The following is a 15,431-nucleotide window of genomic DNA, read 5'->3' as shown; positions in this document are numbered from 1 at the left end:
AGATATAGAGAACAAACACATGGACACCATGGCGGGAAAGAGGGTGGGATGAATTGGGAGACTAGGATTGACATGTATACACTAATATGTATAAAATAGATAACTAATAAGAACCTGCTGTATAAATAAATAAAATTAAATTAAAAAAATAAATACCTACCTCATGGAGATGCTGTGATGATAATATAATATTTGTAAGAAGCACCAGGCTTAGAGAGCACCTGGCCCTCAAAGGATGTCAGTAACTGATTCATTTGTTCACTTTTTGTGTCAAGCACCGTTCTGTGATATAAAAGCCAATAAGTCACAGTTCTTGCTCTGTAATGAGCAATTTCAATAATATTTTCCCCATTTTTATTCCAATATCCAATTAAAGTACATTTTTTCCACTTTTTTTTCCCCATTACCTCCCGCGTGTTTTCTAGCTAGCGTCAGGGGAGTCTGACTCTTCCCCTTTCCCATCTCTTGGGACCACGTGTAAACACCTTCCTCTGGGTTCATACGGAGGACTGCACTCTGTTTCCAAAAGCACTTACCACGTCACGTTGAAGTTATTTTATTTATACGTCAAGCAATAGTTGGGTGGCCGAATGAATGCTTTTCCTTTGTCCTGTAGTGTCTTACTGCTTCCTCCTTTGTCACCATACATCTTTATTTCACCTCTCCTTCCAGTCCCTGCTATGACACCTTCTCTGTTTCTTTCCTTGATCCCCTCCAAACAGAAGAAATTTTTGTTCCTCAATACTCCAAGAATACTTTATTTGAACTTTTTGGGGGACCTCAGGGTAGTATGGGAAAATGCGACCTTGAGAGTTTGTTAAACCTGGGGTTTGCTATTGGGTTCAACCTTAACTAGCTGTGTGTTCTTAGGTAAGTAAGCTTCTCTCACTCTCTTATCTCACCAGTAAAAGAAGGGAAAACTATGTCTATTTCTGAAGGCTATTGTAAAGTTTAGAAATAATGCATGTTCAAAGGACATGCCACATAATAGTTGTTCTTTGGAGGGGAGATATTATTTCAACCTTGTTTTGTATAATCTATGTAGACATTGTGTCTTTTTCTATTATGAAAGATCCACGACGACCCTATTTCAGCATTGCTCACAGTGCTCATGTAGAGCAAATATTCAACACATGTTTGAATAAATGAATGAAAAAAAGGTAAAACAAATTACCCAATGCTGGTGGCAGAGAAAGAATCCTATACACAGTCTCTGAATCTCAGATGACTCGTTGAAAACCCCTCTCTGGAGATGAGTAATATAACAAGTGCCTGCCTGTTAGGGGATCCTTCAAGCTTCCTATTGCTGCACAGAAAAAAAAAATAGGGCTGAATGGCACAGCCCTCTCATATTGCTGTAAGAACAAGCAAATATTAGCATGATTTTAACTGAAATGGACTGGTTGTCATTCACCAGATGGTGACCACTTTAGATTGAGTCTGCCCAAAAGAATATTGCAGGGGGTTGGCTTATGGGGTAATACACGTTATGGTACCTATGTGAAGAGTATGCTTTCCATTTTGATTAGAGTTTTGGAGGCTGGAAGCTGGTAAATGTGTTGTTAACTACTTACAAGGCTAAGTTAGAAACATAAAGATAAGTTTCTCCTGTTTACGTGCAAAGTTCTTGTCTTGAAATTTCCTGCTGTAGTGAAGTGTCAACATTGCATAATAACCATCCTCCAAGACTTTATTAAAATCCTGACCTTTGCTTCAAAGCTTCTGTTTGGAAGGAGAAAAGTAAGGAGAGAAAATTAGGTCTTTTCTAACAGTCTCCAGGAGCTTTGGGCCATAGGCCAAGAAGATTCAGGCTGTCATTTGGAAAACATGTCTTTGTCCCTCACCCTGTCACTCATCTAGATCCGGTCCCCTGGAGGTGCTGGAGGAGCATCATTGTGAAGACAAGCATTCTAAGGGAGGGGAAGCCAGTCTTAAAGGAGAAGCAACTGGGAGGTTGGGGTGCTTTATGTAAACATAAAGAGTTTGTTTTGAACAAGTGAAATTTGAAGTGTGTATGAAACATCTAAGAAGAGATAGTAAGGAGACAATAGTAGTGGTTTCCTACTGTAGATTTAAGTTTGCAAGTTTTTATCACATAGATGTTTGAGATGACATCCCCTAGGGAGGGACTAAGTACACCAAGGATTGAGCTCTGGGACATTCTAACTCTCAGAGGTCACCAAGAGGTAAAGGATCCAATGAAAGAGGAGCAGCAGAAAAAATTGATAGAAAACAAGGAGTCAAATAAAAAGGAGTTTGAAAGAGAAACTGAATAACTGTGTCTGGTGCTGTTAAATAGGTCAAGTAAGATGAAGACCACAAATTGACCACTGAATTTGGCAAAGTGAAAGTCATTAGATACCTTAACTATGGAGTATTAGGGACAAAAGTCTGACTGGACTGGGTTCAAGGGAAAAGCAAAATTCTGAGGCCCCCTTACAACTACTGCAAAATGATTAGAGATAACCTGAAAAAAGAAGTAGAGGTTAGTAGCCGAGGCAAGAAGAGAGTAATGATGCTTTTCCAAATAGTCAATTTCAAAATATTTTTCTGAGCATTTCTTACGCACCCAATACTGTTAGGCACTGACACCAATGAGCTTGCAGCCTCATTCATTCATTCACTTAGGCCACAATTGTTCATTGAATGCCTAGTATGTGAGTTTTCAAACATTTATTAACTGTTACAATAAAATTTTGCCGTTAAGCAAATTTAAAAAAGAAAAATACTCCCATAATTCTGACACATTAACACTTTCCACATTTCTTTCAATTACTGTCCATGTTTTCATACCTTTTATACAACCTGACTAACTATATTGTAAGCCTTTTCCTTTGTAGACACAGTTTCATAATCTGTTAATTATGACAGCAAATACTTTATTGTGTGAATATACAGCATTGGTTGTCTAACCAGTTTCATTCCCAGTCACTTATGTTGTCTTAAAATTACAATATTTAATACTGTGATGATTTGTCTATATGACGTCATCCTCATTAAACTATGAGTAACTCCTCAAAGTGAAGGGCTATATCTGGTTCAATTCTGAATCACCAACGTGTGCCTGGCACAGAGTAAGGACTTCTAGAAAGCACATGAGACTGTCTAGTTGGGTAGTTAAGAGCAAGGAGACTGCCTCAGTTCTCATTTTGCATTCTCTTCTTGTAGGCTTGTGCCCTTGGACAAGATACAACTTCTCTATATCTCATCTATAAATTGGAGATAATAACAGTACCTTATAAATTATCGTGAGAATTAGCTGATACATGCAAAGTGCCTGCTACTTTGTAAGCACATGTTATAAGAGTGTTCAATGAGTGTATTATATAAGAAAAAAAATTGGATGCCCTGAAATATATTTAATGAGTGAATAATACATCAAAGAGCAGTTTTTTTTTTTTTGTTTTTTTTTGCGTTATGCAGGCCTCTCATTGTTGTGGCCTCTCCCATTACGGAGCACAGGCTCCGGACGCGCAGGCTCAGCGGCCATGGCTCACAGGCCCAGCCGCTCCGCGGCATGTGAGATCTTCCCGGACCGGGGCACGAACCCGTGTCCCCTGCATCGGCAGGCGGACTCTCAGCCACTGCGCCACCAGGGAAGCCCTAAAGAGCACTTTTACTTCTGCTTCATACAATAAACTTTTAAAATTTTATATTGTTTCCTTTTTGGCTTAATAACAATGTTGTGAGCATGTACTGTGTGCCAGGTAACCAGAGACAAATAATTTCTCAGGATTAATTTCCATAAGCGATATCAATAAATGAAACAACATGAACATTGCTACAGCTTCAATTATACTGCGATTTTCCCTTGGGGAGTTAAACCCTTTGAGGGCAGGGGCAGTGTGTGAGTTTTGCACTGCTGTCCATCTTTAGCTGGTACCTAGAGACTGGTACCTCCTACTTCCACCTACTAGTTCATGAGGACCTTTTCTTCTTTCCTGTCTTCCCCCCACCCCCCGTCTCTTTAATTGCTTTCTTTGGATCTCAATTTCTTGGATAAATAAATAAATACGATTCAATTAGGTAACTCTAAGAGCAGAAGAAAAGTCATGGAGGTGGTGGAGTAAAGCATGTGTGAAGAGACAAGTCAACTTGGTAGATAGCTTTTGTTAGGGAGTCCCAGAAATGGGGAAAAGTGATGAAGGGCCTTGCCAGTCAGGAAGAAATCGTGATGGACTAGCGATAGAGAACAAGAGAAGATTCTTGAGCAAAGGAGTTGACAGTCATTGTAAAGCTTCTCAGGATGAGTATACAGACTACCATCTAGAGTGTTAGAGGGTGGCTGAGGGCTCTCTCAGAAATCTGGAGAAACGGGAGTGCATGAAAGGGAGTAATTCTTTTGAGATTGTTTGCTTCTATAATGATTATTTCATTCATTCACTCATTCAGTGCACATGTACTGAGTGCCTACTTTGTGCCAGGCACCTTCCTAGGCACATTGGGTATACACCAGTGGAAAATACAGGTTCCGTTTGGCTGTCCTGAGCAGTAGTTTGTTCCCATGACTGTCATTTTTGTAGCGGAGCGGAGCGCCAGACCACCGAGATTGAGTCTGTTTCTTCCCGTCGCGCTCTGGGCTTGGCACACGATGGGGGCTCAAATCCTGCGGCCTGAATTGATTTATGGCCTTGGTGCAGCACGAGAGCTAAATACACAGAGCAGGAAAGAAAAGGCGACCTCGATTGTGAGACCAGGATGTTGCAATGAGCGCAAGTGTGAGTCTATGTGTATAGCCGGGGACGCATCTCCCCAGAGCGCCTGGCATGGTGCCAAGCTGCAGGACCCACGCTGTCCCTTCCTGCGCGCTCCAGCCGGCGGCCGAAGGGCCTAGCGCAGCCTCTTGCCGACCGCGGGCCTGGCGCCGCTCCTCCTCGCCGCGGGCGGGGCCGCTCTCGGTGCCGCCCCGCGGCCTCCGCTCTGGGAAGCGCTGGTGGCTGGCGAGGCGCCGGGTGGAGCGGGAGCCGCGCAGCGCCGGCCAATCGCGCAGCGGCAGGGGAGGAGCCCCAAAGGGGGAAAAAAGAAAGTGCGGCGGAAAGTAAGAGGCTCGTTGCTGGAAGACTGGCCGGATCCGGGTCCCCGGGACTCTGCTTTGGCCAAGCGCACCGAAAGACGCGGTGCTGGGCGATCCTGCACCCATCCCCGCCGCCTTCGCTGCTCCCGCTCTGCCTCCCAGGAAAGGTGAGTCTCGCGCGGTGATGAGAGCTCGGGGGATCACCGATCTAGAGAATCTCAAGGTGGAAGGATTCTTACGCATCGTCTCCTTCAACCCTATTTTACAGAAGGGCAAACTGAGGCACAGAGCAAGGCAGCGGCTGGGATAGATCACAGCTAAGTTAGTGCCGTGGGCAGGACTCGAACCCACTGTCCAGAGTCCCGTCTTCGCTTTGTAGGCATTTAAGTAACGCAGTTGTGTGAGTGCTGCGCGTCACTGCAGCCCTCTCCCAGCTCTTTAAGGGATGTACCCCGGTATACCCCCGGCCTTGGTCTCTCTGGAGTGCTGCTGTGAACGGTGAGGATAGAAGGGGGCAGTGTGTCCCAGCGTTGCCACTGGGTATCACGTCGTTTCCAGCTTGGACCTGTGACAGCCTGGGTAAAGGCTGCTTGCAGCCTCTCTTTCTCTTCCGCTGACCTGTTTTCTCAGAAAGATGCCCCGCCGAGGGTGTCCGTCAGACTCCTGGTAGAGTCCGTGGAGAGGTGAGGGACGTCCGGGCGTCAGTCACCTCGTTTGGTACAGTGCTCTCTCCAGCCCCAGGGGAAGCGGGGCCGGTCGTCCTGTGGGAAATAGGATGCTTCTCTTACAGGAATAGCTGACCTCACGGAGCCATAGCCCCCTGTCACTTCTAAGTCCTGGGAGGGAACAAGGAAGCTGAGTTAAAGAGAAAAATCACAAACACAAAAGCAAACTTCTGCCGTTTCCTTTAAGAACCAGTTCCCAGTCTGTCTTGCCTCCGCCCGCTGGTTGTGAAATTGTGAAACACCGCTAAGGTTAGCTACCAGCTGAGAAGAAGGATTTACCTGGCCTTCACTCCAGCTCTGCCACCTATTAGCCGTGTGAACTTGGGCAAGTTATCCAATCTTTCTGATACTCAGTTTTGTTTTTGTTTTTGTTTTTTTTCCAGCCATAAAATGGAGATTTTCACGGTCACAATGAGCCCTTAGGGCACTTGGGAGGATGAAACGGGATAATTCAAATAACATGGTTAGCACAGTGCCTGGCTTGGCACCTGTTCAGTTTGACATTGATGGCAACAATTATAAATGTTACTGCATAGTAACCTTGGAGACAGTGGGTTTTTAGGAAGCTGAATTTTCAGATAGAGTGACTTTTTTTTTTTTAATCTAGATGTTGTGTTTTTTTCTTCTTTGGAGTTTGAACAGCTCTTTTATAGTGTTTTCTGAACGCCCTCTACATGTGACTTTGATCGTAGATGCTTGACTTGGTGTATAAAAGGTTTCCCAGTGATGCCAATGCCCTGCTAGTTTTTAGGCCAAGCCTCAGGTCTGTGAAACTTTGATCTGAGGCATCCTTTACCGGCAAAGAGGGTCTTGAATTGGATGAGAGGTAGAAAGACAAGAGGAGAAGTTGCAAGTTTCATCTATGTCACAGACTGTTCTAAGCCTTTTATTCCCCCTGTGTCAGGTCAGACAAGCAGCTTTATATTTCTCAGCTAATATAGGCAAACAACAAGATCCCCGTGTGTTTCTTTTGGATTATACAGTGATGCTGCTAAATTCAGTCCCTTTTGGACACAAACTTACCTCATATAAACACAAATATCCACATGTGCCCTCACCAGGCTTCCTTTATTATTGGCATTATTGGTATTTTAAAGTGAAATAGTGTCCTTTACATACCCCCCACTTGGCTCATAACAATTGATTTTATTCTGATTGACTTCATACAGTTTTTACTATCATCTCCTGGCTATGCCATAAGTCCCTGAACTGAGCATGCAGTATTTATAGTTGGCTACCTGCTCCACAGTCCATCACATATGCCTGTGTTACTGATGTATGCAGAGCAGGGATGTGATACACCTTGAGGAAAGGAAAGAGTTTGGTGGTACCCTCTTAGGTAGCTCCCGCACCAGACATTTGCCGAGGATTGGATCGCTTGCTTCCGTCAGCCTGTTCCGTGTGCATGCATTGTGATGAGCTGGCCAGGATACATCTGAACGCGTGCCTGAGAGACTGGGGACTTGTAGGGAAAAGGAGAATGTTCAAAATAAGGTCAGAACAAGGGGATGGGAGATTGAAAGCTAATTCCTTTTAGTTCTGGTTTTTTAAAGAAAGGATACTCAGTTATACCCTTTCTCCTTATAGAGATTATTTGTTACCAAATATATATATATATATATAAAACTTTAAAATTTCCACAGTGTATTCCATATATATTATCTTCCTTGTTACTTGCAGTAGCCTTGAGAGAAGGACATGGCAGACATATTAATAGTGGAAGGATAATATAATGATATGATAAAGTATGAAAAAAGCTGGTTTTGTCATCAAATTCAGATTTCAGCTCTAATTCCTATGTAGCTGGGTAATACTAAGCAATTTATTTCACCATTTAGAGTTTCTGTTTTATCCAATTCTAAAGTAAAAAAAAAATGCTTACCCCAAGGATGCGTGTGAGGATTAAATTAAGTAGAATAATGTAAAGTACATGTAGTGAGTAAGTGCTCATTAAATGATATTGCTTCTTAGTTGATCTCAGTTTATTGAGAAAACAATTGAATAAGAGTCAGAGAAATGAGAAGTTGCCCAGGGTCACATGGTTCATAAGTTTCAGCCTTGGGAATACAGATCACAGCTTTTGACTTCTAGTTAAGGGCTTTTCCATCACACCCTGTCGTCTCTCCAATGAGATCTTTAACAATTTACTTCAGTTGTTGGGTTGACCTTATTTGTTTGGTGATTTCAGGGTATCCTTTTTGTCCCAAAGAGGATATTTCCTTGCTAAGAGAACTATAGCGGGACCAGCTCTCAGGAGAGGAAGTTTCAGGGTGATGCTCTCTAAGGCAGCCTGCCTACTCACATGTGTTTGAAGTAATGTACCTTCAATTCCTAGGAGTAAGCGTACTATGAAGACATAAAGCTTAGAATTGTGTCATGTTTTTCTTCCTGTTCTGAGTGGTTTCTTGTTTCTGCCATCCTCGTGCTAATACACAGGCTGTTAAGATTGAGGAACGAATACCATGAGTGACCATACCATTTTTCTCTTCTTTTGCCAATTCCGAAGTCGGAAAGGATGGAATATAGTGAACAGTGTACAGAGGCAGCATTCGCAGGAAAGGCCACTGCTGGCTGGTGATGCTGATCATTGGTCTGGAGTTTCAATCCTCCCTGTGGAAACTGACGGCTGCAGGCTTATGTAGGAAAATGAACAGATCTGTTTCCGGCCCAGGCAATGGGGCCATTTATCAGTTGAGACTTCCCACAGGCCTTTAGGTTTCTTTGCTTTGCAGCAAGCAGACAGGCTTGCAAAGGCAGTTTGGGGAGAAACGCTGTGCTCCTTGAGTTTGGCCTTTGGAAGCATATGTTTGCTTTTGCCAAAAGGTAGGCAGTCAGCGGCATCTTACCTGGCACAGTTAGAAAAGCAGAATGTAGCTGGAGAAAATCAGAGGAAGAAGCAGAAGAAAAAAGTAAAGGTTATCTCCAATATACACACAGTTTCATTTGTTGCTCAACTTGGTCAGGCTTTTGCTGGTGACACAGATGTAGGATCTGTTGAGTCACTATTGTCTTGTCCGTGAAATATTAAAGAGAGCCACCTACTGTGCTCTTTGCTCATTTTGGAAATTGATCTGTGGGAGAAATAAAAACCCCAAAGAACAGGAAGGTTACAGAACATTTGGTATCTTATATTTTGGGGATTAAACCAGGTTAGCTACTGATTTGCTCTTTTTTTTTTTTTTCTCCTGTTTGAAAGTGAGAATGCATGGTTTGCACTGACGAGGTTGTTAGGAGACCTCCTTCTAGCCTGACCGTGCTCTGCCTAGCTCTAGCAGCTGTGGCAGTGTGGAGTCTTAGCGTCTGGAGGGTACCTCAGGCAAGTTATTATGTTGAGATGTGCCTCGGTCTCCTCAGCTGGGAAACAGGAACACTGATGCCTACCTAGAAGCTTGAGTCTCTTTCTCAGTGCCTTTCCCATAGGAGGCGTTTAATGAACATGAATTCTTTCTTCTGCCATGAGTTCTTTCAGTTTATTAGTCTGTTCGGTTGTGAAAATCAAAATTTAATAGCTGCCCTTTAGTGAACTCCATCATGACTTGTACTGAGTGTTTTACGTCTTGTCATCTCATTCGGTCCTGGCAGTAATCCTGTGTATTCTTTGAGGCACCTGAGACTCAGAGAGGTTAAGTAGCAGGACCTTATCGCATAGCACAAAGCAAGCTCCAATGCTGAGACTCATCTCTGCATTTCATTTCAGAGCTAGGAAAGACCTGAAATTGTGCAGCCCCTGCACTAGAACTGAGGACCTGAATTAGGACCCATGACCCACCCATCCCCATCCTGTCTTTCTGATCCTGGTATTATCTTGCCTGTGCCTGGGAAGTCGCTTTACCTTTGGGCCTAAAGTATGAGACAGCTGGTCTAGTTCATCTCTAAGGCTCTTCGGCTGCAATACGTTGTTATATTTTTTTTAAGATTCCTTTCAACTCTGAAATTCTATTGCCACATCTCTTTGTAAAAGTCAAGGCTAAAGATTGAAAGGGGAATAAAGAGAAAATACCCTGCTTGTATTATGCCAAGAAATCTATTTTCTGGTTAAACAGAGGAGGGCGAGGGAAATCAGTATTCATTGGTGCATGTATTTCTGTCATTTCATTTAAGCATAAAAATAACTCTCAGGTCCATATTATTGTCTACCTTTTACAGATGAAAGAACTGAGGTTCTGAGAGACTTAGAGAATTGCCCACAGTTATCCAATTAGTGAGAATTAGAATGTGCGTGCCGGAGCACAAAGCTCTTCGGTCTACTACCCTATGTTTACTAGACAGCACAGCATAAGAGCTGAGGACTCGTATAACTAGATCCATAAAGGTCCCCTCCCTGTGTCCTCACGCCGCCTCAGGTGCCATCTCCTTTCCCCTGCTTTCCTTCCCAAACCTACTACTCCAATCCCTTCTTGATTCTTCCCAGTTTTGGAGAACCCTTTATATGCTTGTAACATATTCTTTCTCTCTCTATTATAGTTAAAAAAAATTTTTTTTACGTTTCTTTTTTAACTGTGGGCCAGTAATTTGTCCCTTTGTCTTCTTGTCCAAGTCCCTGATTAGCACCCAAGCAGCTGAGGGCATGGTTTATCCTGCCCCATGCCTAGCACAGTGCCCTGTACCCAAAAGGTTGAGTTAAATAGATGATGGATTCATGCTGTGTCAGGTACGCCCAGCATTGGTTTTCTAGTTTTCTCATACTTTATCATATCATTAATTATTTCAAAGGCCATCTCTACAGACTAATAAGGTAACTTTATTTTATTTTTTTTAATTTTGTGGTCACAAAATCAGACAAATGATAAGGAGTCACAGACTCTAATAAGATTGAACATCACTGGCTCAATCATGGAAAAAGGCATTTTTATCCCAATAATACAGGACATTTTGCAGCAAGCACAATGAAGGATGACACTGAAGTTCATGCTTGCATATACTGACAGCAAGGCCAGTGTCAAGTGTCCTAAATAAATTACCTGAAAGAAAGTAGGAAGTTTCCAGGGAAGTGGGCAGCTGCAGTGAGCTTTGATCTCACTTTCTAAAAGCAGTGAAGAATTCATACCAGTCCAGCTATTATTTGATATAATTGGACATGAGTGCAGGTGACCTTTTATGTCTAGTTTATATGTAGGAGATGCCTGTAGTTTCTTCCTGTCTGACACATAAGTCCTTATGATGACACTGGCTTCCTCTTTTCCCAATCAGTGCTAAAGGCAACAGAAAAGAGAACCCGTCATTTCTGAAAATGTTCTTTTCATAGATAACATAGTTCCTTACGCCAGTTATGGTTAGATGCTATGGTGACCTAAAATTGTGGTTGTGTAACATCATGGGCTTTAGCATCAGACCACCTTCCCTGGATTTGACCTTAGACAAGTTATTTCGTCTATCCCTACTTTATTCTCATCATCTGTAAAAAGGGGATAATAGAACCCATTTCATCCAGCTTTTGGTAGGTGTCAGTCAGGTGCCAAAACATTTGGTAAGAGCCTGGTACATGGGGATTTTAACCTTCATTATGATTAACAACTACAGAGATATTCAACTGCATGCCCAAATCAATATTGGATTAGAAAGTAGAAGACCTAGATTCAAATTAACAGTTTTTTTTTAATAGAATCTTAAGCCCTGAAAATGCTTGTTATTATATACGCACATGCACGCAAGTATTTTTCTCTTACAATAATCTGAGGTAATCAAAGTAATTGTTCTCAACACCATTCTACATCCCGAGTCTGAGAGGCTAAATATTTTCTAAGGTCACACAGCCAGCAAATAGTGGAGTTGGGAATTGCACCCTAGATTTCTAACTCCAAGGTTATGCTTTTTCCCCCTCAATCATTCAGTGCAACAGCCCTGATACTGGTTAGTGGCTTTTCCTTCTCTAAGAGTCCTTTTTCTAACCTCCAGAGTGAGGAACTTGGACAAGGTCCTCTCTAAGGCATGTTGTTCTATGAATCTGCGCCTGGAAGGTAATGACTTAGGAGACACCATGAAAAGCTAAGAGCAGATCCATACTCTTAGTTCCACAGAGGCATCCACATGTCAGGCATGTGGAGCATCATCAGATCCAGATACCCGGCAGCCTCCTTGGCCTCAATGAGAATCACAAGTGACCACTGCGTTAGGAGTCACATCCATAAAGACACTTTCTATGTCGTTAAGGATGTGATTCTGCTACATTCCCACAACCTGCAAACTGTTTTCTCCCTCTGGATCCAGGTTTGGATGTGGGAGGAGTATACAGACACCTGGGTTAGGCACAGTGACATTTTTTGTTTGGGAAATAAAAAGAGAGCTTTTTTAAAAAAATATAAAGCAAGCTCTCTATCACCATTAATTACCATAATCTTCTACAAAGCAGTAAAGGGATAAAATATTTAGCTTTAATTTGGACTGTAACATTATGAGTGCATATTTTCTGCTTTCTTCTTTTGAGCTAATTTAGTGCCCATGGAAGAAGCTAGACTCTCATTGAAATAGATATAGGTGGTTTTTCCACTTAAAGAAATGATGGACACTTGAGAACGATAATACACACTCAATAGCTCTTTTCTGGAAGATTAGACTTCAGTTTTCCATTTACAGTGTGAGACAGTAGCAGGGTTTGGGGGTTGAATGGATAAAGTGGGTGGTGAAAAGTTGGCTGGCTTTGAAGTCAGAGTTGGGTTTGAATTCTAGGTACTGCTTGCTTAGCCTGTCCAGACTTAGTTTCCTTTTCTGTAAAATGGTAATAAGCCTGCTCTTGCTATCTCCTGGTTAGCTAGACCTCAATATCTATATCTATTCCCATCTCCACTCCTGCCATTCCTGATCTCACTTACCCTGCTCAACTTTTTCTCTTGTCCATAGCGGTTGTCACCTTATCAGCTTCCACATACTATTTAATTAATTTGTTTAGCCTGTCAACTGTTTAGTTTAGCCCTACTAGAGTGTCAAGTCTGCAAGGGCAGGGACCTTTGTTTTCCTCACTGCTGTATCCTGGGTGCCTAAAATAGTGTCTTAGCAAATAGTATCTGCCTAAATGATGCAAATAGCATCGTGAGTAAATGATGAATAAATAAAAGTATAGATGTTAGTATTATTTATCCTCAACGAGTAGAAAAAAATAGATAAGGAAATGAATTATATAGATATATAATAATGAAATAAAAAATTTGTTATATATACACACACACATATATATATATATACACTTATACACATATACATATATATATGTGGGCATATATATTTAGAATATTGACCATATATTTAGAATATTGAAGTATAAATTTATGTGTATGCATATGTATGTGTGTAGATGTAAGTGTGTACATACATTTAGAAGTTATCCAAAATTGCCTTGGGAGGCAGAGGTGTTAAGGTAATTCCTTGCTGTTAGCATTACTAAGAATAGTTTGGGAGAGATACAAAAAAAAAAAAAATATATATATATATATATATATATATATATATATATGTGAACGGACAACAAACAAATAAACAGAAGACATACAAGTGATTTCAGGGTAAGAAATAAGGGGCTGAGATTAAAACAGTGACAATAGCAACAGTGTTGGAGGGCTGTGGAGGAGAGGCAATTTTAAATAGGGTAGTCAGGGATGACACCTCTGAGAAGGTGATGTCTGAGCTAAGAAAAAAAAAAAGCCTGAGAAGGAGCCAGGGTCGATCTGTTCATGGTTGAGGTGGCAGGGCCTGGTAAGAGGGAGAGAAGGGCTGGAACTGAGGTTCTAAGATAAGCAGGGGCTAGATCAGGCTGACCTTACAAGCCAAGGTAAGGAGTTTGGATTTTATGCAAAATGCAGCAGGAAGTCACTGAAAGGACTAAAGTAGAATGATGACCAGGTCTGACATATTTGGAACCTCAAACAGAGAGTGAAGGAGAATGGAAGAATTCATTTCTAAGATGAAGAGGTAAACTGTGCTGACCTCATGTAGGTTCCTAAGGACAAATGAGAAGACAGTTCAGTCTCATTGATCTGTCATTCACGGCCTTTCTTTCCCATTAGAATGTCCAACAAAACAACAGAAAAAAGCAGGCTAAATAGGCAAAATCAGATTCCTTTTCCTTTTCTCAAACGGTATCATGATTTTTTCCGAATGCACTAAGTAATAGATGGATATGTTAAGTGCTGTTGATCAATTCAATTCAGCTGGAAATTTTACAGTTCTTGTGTAGGTGTTTTATGTAATCAGTCCCTCAAAACACTGGACCTAGAGCTATTTCTTTATGAGATTTTAGGTACCAGTTTCTGAAATCCGCCATCCTGAAGAGTGAGTGTGTGAAAGGCAAGTTTAATTCCATGTTAAATCAATTTCTTCTTTCTGGCTCTAAAAGTCTAAAAGGCGCCTAAGTCTTCTCTCAAGAGGTAGGACTCCTCCATGAAGTCTTTACTGACACACATGCATATGCAGGCTCGTACATGCCTTGTAATAATATAAGCTTTACAGATATTAGCTTATCAAAATCTCAGAATAAGTTTAAGAGAGGCAGGTACTATTATAATCACCATTTTACAGAAGAGAAAACTGAGCCCAAGCTCACAGACTTAGTTGACAGTAGAGTCAGTATTTGAACTTGGGCAAGCTTAACCACTATACCATACTGCCCTGTGATTGTAAGAAGTGACCCTGAATATTTTATTTACCTCTACTAGTCCCACTTCACGGTGCCTCCTGTGAAGGAATAGCTCAATAAATGTATTGAATCAGTGAATGAATGCGTGACCTTTTAAATTGCATTATTTCATTAGCATATAGTAGTAAACGTGTGGGTTTTAGACTGAGATAACCTGGGCAGGGTAATGCTACTTACTACCCCTGGGCTGTAGTAAAATTACTTCACATCTCTAAACCTGTTTCCTCTTTTGTGTTATTGGCATAAGGATATAGAACTGTTTTAGGATTAAATATGTTTATAGAGTACTTAGCAGAGTGCCTGCAATTTAATTAGTGCTCAGTCCACTTAAGCTATTTTTATTTTTTGAACTAAAACAACCTCCCCAAACATGCTTACACTTACATACTCCTTAGTTTTTCAGTTGTGCTAGTTTTATTCACTTCCTTTAAAAATCAAAGCCAAAAATCCAATCATATAATCAGTGATGTTAATTTTGTTCCAGGATCCATCCTGGTACCTTGCCCTCAGCATGGCACTCCTGGGGAACTGCATGGGGGCAAAGGTGCTGTAGGACCGCCCTGTTCCTCTACTCCAAACATCCCTGCAGGCAGCACTGCCCATCCTTCTCCCCAGCCAAAGCTGGCTTGCTGAAAAATTATTTTATATTCTGGTGGTGGCCCCAGAGCATTCTGGGTGACAAAGGAAAAACAGCCGAAGACTCAAATTTTGTCCCAGATAACACTTAAGGCTAATTTACACAGCTTGCCAGACGCTTAGGACCCCTTCTCATCATAATCACTGATATTGATCCAGTGCTTCTTGTGTGCTAGGAGCTGTGCTGAGTGCTTTATTTTCATTATCTCATTCAATCCTATTTCTAACCTATGTGAATTAAACCAGGGGGAAAATTTAGAAAGTGCCACAGTTGCCTCCTTGTGTGTATTGGGGGCTGTGATGATGAAAACAAGTATTTCTTATGTGTGTTTTTCTCCAGATTTTTCTTCCAAAGCAAACTGTACAGGGTTGTAACACCTGTAGAGTCTCCAGGGACCTTCCCTGCCGGGAAGAGATGCTTGGCAGAGAA

General features: G+C 41.7%; 1 protein-coding gene across 3 annotated transcripts in view; it reads left to right on the top strand.

The window, feature by feature from the left end:
- Positions 1–5,055: 5,055 nt before the first annotated feature.
- The window catches only part of IL1RAP (interleukin 1 receptor accessory protein), a 125,147-nt gene continuing 114,771 nt past the window's right edge, over positions 5,056–15,431 (top strand). The window contains exon 1 of one of the 3 annotated variants that reach the window (XM_027108882.1): positions 5,056–5,181. The gene's annotated coding sequence lies outside the window, so the exon portion shown is untranslated. The remainder of the gene's footprint in view (positions 5,182–15,431) is intronic. The other 2 variants (XM_027108876.1, XM_027108871.1) reach the window with 2 other exon arrangements.

The sequence above is a fragment of the Aethalodelphis obliquidens genome, unplaced genomic scaffold (genome assembly GCF_003676395.1).
Source record: "Aethalodelphis obliquidens isolate GAN/ISIS:26980383/991018 unplaced genomic scaffold, ASM367639v1 scaffold1, whole genome shotgun sequence".
In the NCBI taxonomy this organism is placed as follows: domain Eukaryota; kingdom Metazoa; phylum Chordata; class Mammalia; order Artiodactyla; family Delphinidae; genus Aethalodelphis; species Aethalodelphis obliquidens.
Note: the sequence above shows the minus strand (reverse complement) of the source record. Positions and strands in the feature narration are given on the sequence as shown.